Source organism: Camelus ferus, chromosome X (assembly GCF_009834535.1).
Source record: "Camelus ferus isolate YT-003-E chromosome X, BCGSAC_Cfer_1.0, whole genome shotgun sequence".
NCBI classification, from domain to species: domain Eukaryota; kingdom Metazoa; phylum Chordata; class Mammalia; order Artiodactyla; family Camelidae; genus Camelus; species Camelus ferus.
The window spans coordinates 94543459-94548854 of NC_045732.1; positions in this window are offsets into that span (position 1 = coordinate 94543459).

Genomic DNA, 5396 nt, shown 5'->3' on the forward strand with positions numbered 1-5396 from the left:
CTTTGGGATCTTAGTTAAGGACTCATGATTTAGTTTATAAAAGTTATAAATCCAACTTTCACTCAACTGATTCCAGAAAAAAGCAGAATCATTTAATGGATTTAACATCAATTTTGTGTTCAGTTCTCAGTTTCACCATTTACTATCTCTGTGAGCATCTGTTCTTGGACAAATGACTTAGTATCTTTATTCCTTGGTTTTCTTATCCTTAGAAGGAGGATGACAATGCCCAGCTTCCACAGTAGTTTTGGAGGGTAAATGAGATATTATGGAAAATGAACTAATACTGTCTCTGGCACACACCAGATCCTTAATGAATATTAGTTCCTTTCTCTATCTCCTTTTCCCTCTTCCTTCTTCCCTCACCTTTCTAGATATTAGCACTTTCTGGGGAAAAGAAATGACTTTTGTGGTTACAGGATTGAACTCAGAAAATACAGCGCTTGCATCTTAGCTGTCACTCAGTAGTGTATAATCTTGGGAAAATTACTTAAATCTCCTGACCTACAACATCCTCATCTGTAAAATAAAGGTCAATATAGTACATACCTCATAGAATTTTAGGAAGATTAAATTATATAATGTGTATAGAATATTTAACAAATCTCTCAATAAATGTTAGCGATTGTTATTATTATCATTATCATTATTAATAATGCAGTGTGTTTGCAGATTCATGTCAGAAGTTTGGACTGCTTAAGCCAAGCTTTGGCTAATGTTATTCAAAATATGATCCATAGACCAGCAGAACTGGCATATTTTAGGAGCTTGTTAGAAATGCAGACCCTGCCCCAGACTTACAGAATCATAGTCTATAGTTTAAAAGATTCCCAGGGGATTCCTATACACACTGAAGTTTGAGAAGCTCTGCCCTAATAAATGGGGTGGTTGAGTGTTTTCATGTGATGTACATATTGTCAGAGCAGTGACAGGACATCTAAGAAGACAGAACAGTGTTTTGAAAAGGGCATTGTATTGGGAGTCAAAAAATCAACATTTAAATTCGAATTCTTCCACTGACAAGCTGATTGACTTTATACAAATCACTTAATTTATTTCAGCCCTTTTCCTCATTTAGGAAATGAAAGACTTAAATTCTACATGGTTCTTAACCAGGAAGACACATCAGAATTAGTAGAAGGAGTTACTTCAAAATATCTGACTAGCTTGGGACACATGAAGATTCTAATTCATTAGATCTGGAGGCAACTGCCTTTGTATGGAGATCTCTAGGGATAGAGGGAGTAATATCACCTCAGAACAGAGCAGAGGGTGGGAACCTGGAAGAACAGAGCAGAGGGTGGGAACATGGAAGCCAACATGCATATCACGAAACAGATATTAACAAGTGCTCCAGTACAAGAATAAAATCCCATGAAGAGGGCAGGGTGGAGAGCTACTATGCTCAGTGATCTTGTGGGGATAAAAGAAATTACGTGGGCGAATTACTTAGCATAGAGCTTCACACAAAACAGACTCTCAATAAATTTTCTTCTTTTCCATATTTTTCTCCTTGAAAAAGTTTCCAGTTCATTTCAGAGGGATCTGATTTCCAAGTGGCACACCTTACTTTAGCACTTTTACGTACAACAAATTGGATGTTTTTAAAAACAAACAAAAACACCTAAGTAATTTTGGCAAATAGAACAATAAATACAATGTTTTACTTTATTAAGTAATAGAGTTTTGATCTTGTAATACTGAGACTTCAGACTGGCCATGCCATTTGCGAGGCCCAGTGCAAAATGAATATCTGGGGACTCATTAATCAAAAAATATTAAGAATTTCAAGGCAGTGACAGCAGAGCATTAGACCAAATGCAGGTCCCTTCTGAACAGGGGCCCTGTGAAACTGCACAGGTCACATGTCCTGCAAGACTAAAGGAACCCTGGACATGAAGTCTGAAGGCCTGGAAAATATGCTAGATAGGCAACTATTTTTGCCAGTTGATCAGAATCCCATCACTCAATTTCTCTGGGCCTTAAATTCCATATCTATAAGAGCAGCTCTGATATTCTATAACTCTATGACACACATTGGAACTTCCTAGAAAATACATTGCTTAAATTTTCATTCCATTGAATAAGTTTTTAAATGACATCGGGACCATGAAACAAATTAATTCAGGATTTAGTTTCCCCCTTTGATCTGTCTTTTATGTAATGTGTGCTACTCACCATGCAAGCAAGGCAATATAGGGCTAATATAAGTAATAAAAATAAAAGGCATTTTTCCAATATCTGACTGCAAAGAATCCAGATTTTCAGGTAATAGGGCTTATTGGAAGTAGGCAGGCAAACAGATTTCGGGTTGCAGCACTCCACTGGGTGAAGGGTGTAGATTACATAGAAAAACAGTGGAGATAAACACCAAGGTTTGATGATGATATGCATACATTATTTGGACTCATCTCAATTATCTGAAATAGTTAGTCTTACCAATAGCATTGTTCCTATTATATTCAGTTTGCTATAGAGTAAAACAGTGACTGTTTCAAAGACACAAAGGTATTTGAATGTTTATCCTCATCTTTGCTATCAAAGACATTCACTACACAGACTAATCCAAGAGGAGAATTTGGAAAAGCACCAGTGAGACACAAGTGTAGCATGTGTGACCAAGATTAACTCAAAATTACTAGAAGGGAGACAGAACAGAAATAAATTAATCCATACCCCCTGCAACGGATAAAAAAAAAATGAGCAAAAAGCTTGATTAAAAAAAAAAATCTCCAAGTCAAAAAAGACTATTTGAACAAAAGCAGCACTTGAACAAGATGAAACAGAATACCCCAGGCAGAACAGAAATGGTATCCACTGGAAAGCTAATGTTCCCCAAAGAAGGAAACTCCCCAGAAATTCAGAACAAAGATAAAGGCATAAAGAATCAAAGTGCACATTAAGAATATTAAGTTCTGCTAAGTGAACAAAATGCTTGATTCATACACAAGCACAGTAAGGAAGCTCTCTACCGAGTATTGTGCTCTGCCTGAAAACACAGGCAATGAGTGCAAACAGGCACACACGTCCATGAAGAGATCAACACCTTACTATGTTGTCTTTGGGATTCATAGCATGGGACCATGCTGTAAATGAAATGATGTTTCAATGGGGTTAATATGGACTGAATGTGCCCCCCCCAATTCATATATTAAAGCTCTATTCCTCAATGTGATAGTGTTCAGAGGTAAGGCCTTTGGAAGTAATTAGATTTAGAGGCGATCATGAGGGTGGCGTTCCCATGATGTGATTATAAGAACAGACCTTTCTCTGTCTCTGCCATGTGAAGGCATGACAAGCTGGAAGAGGGCTTTCACCAGACACCCATTACTACCGGGATCTTGGTAGTAGACTTCCCAGCCTCCAGAACTATGAGAAATAAATGTCTATGGTTTAACCCACCCAGTCTATGGTATTTATTATAGCAGCCCAAATCGATGAGGACAAGGATTCTTTTCAGACTCTCAGAGATAACATCCACTCCCTACCCCCTGAAATCCAATGATATCAAGATAGAGCTAACTCAAGCTGCTTTGTATTGTTTTTAAAAGTTTTGTTGAATGTCATCACTTTTAATGTTTGCTCCAATTTATCAAATATTTACTGAGCACCTAGTATCTGCCAGGCTCTGTGCTAGGCATAGAGGATATAAAGATAAATAAAGAAGGACCCCTTCTTAAAGTACCTTAAAATCCAGTAGAGGAGACTATAGGAGATCAAGTGGTATTAATACATGGTACAGATGGAAAGGTAGGGGTATAATACCAGTGACAGTACTATGAACCTTGCCCTTAACTAAGTTTGTCAGAAGCAGTCTCCTTATACAGTTACCAATTTACAAGCCTCTTGACCTTTTGGCCATATACTCTCTTTACCCCGTAATATCACCTTTACTGGGTAAAGATGCTGCCTATGTGGACAGGATGTAAACAAAACAAAAGAAACCTCTCTAAAACAACCTGATGCCGCATATGAGGAAACTAAAGCAAACTTATCACCTCTGATTAATGGCCATCTGTGGAAAAGATTGACTTCAAGTAACATTTTGAGGCCAGAGAGGTTTCCTTTGGCTGTGTCTTGCCCTTTTTTTTTTTTTCCAGAATCTACCATTCTAGACCCTCAGTGCCAACTTGTACCTCTCAGGACCCAAGGTCCTCCCTAAGAGCAGCCTTTAATTCCTCATCCCGCTCCTTTTCAAAACTGACAGTTTGTTGCAGTCCATTATAATAACAATTAGGGCTACCATTTATTGAGCATTTAGTAGATGTCAAGCTTAACATTTCCATATAATATCTCATTTAATTTTGACAATTCTGGGAAAATAATTTCTTTCTCACTTTAAAGTTAAGGAAACTGAGGCTTAGTAAAGTTAATTCAGCTGATATTCCATAGCTCATAAGTGGAAGAATAGGATTCCAACCCAGATCTATCTAACTTTTAAGTCCTGTCCTTAATCCTAAGTGATGCTGAGTCTATAAACAAATTCTTGTCATTGTGTTAATGATTAAGAGTAAAGGAAATTGTTATCATCTTCCTGAGGTATCTATTTCAAAAGACAACATTGGAGAATGCAAACTATTCATTTCAAAGGAATGATTCTTTAGTGTCGGGATTGCCAGCACTAAAAAAGAATGGGTAGGCACTATTTTTAGACACATGGGACTTCTCTACTTGTGTAAAGGCTGACATCCAGTTCTTTAACCTGTCACATCTTTTAACCACAACATCGAGTTTCTAGTATGGTATGGTGGTTGTTTAGTTCATTCATGCATTCATTCATTCACTTAGTCATCTCTTTAAGAAATGTTGAGAGTCATACACTGTGCTAGGCCCTGGAAATGCAATGGTGAATGAGACTGATATTGCCTTTGCCCTCAGCGTTATAGAATAATTAGGCATGATGGATTTTAAAGTATAAATATTACTTAGAACAGACAGCAATGCCTATTTCTGTCCACATATATATTATAGGCAAAGATATTCTTACAGCCTAGTTGTAAAATAATTTAAATCCCGCTGGAGACAAGCTTAGTTTTCATAGGAAGAAGAAGAAATTAATTTTTTAAATCTACAAGAAACTATTGTGAATTAGAATGCATTCTTCTGCGATGAATTACTTTTTGAATAAGGAACTTTGGAGAATGTCCATGTCAATATGGTTTACTGGGTTCTGTGAATTTGGAAAGGAAAATTGACTAGATTATGTTAGAAAAATAAAAGCACTACTTCCCCACTTCTTGATAAACTCCAGAATACACATCTCTTTATTTAAAGATGAGCAAAGGGACAGGTATTTTCCAAGTCGTTCAGCATTTAAATGGATCAATCTCACTGAAAACCATTGAGATTCAAAGATATTAAATGTTAAAGCAAGGATATTGTTGAATGCAGGGCTT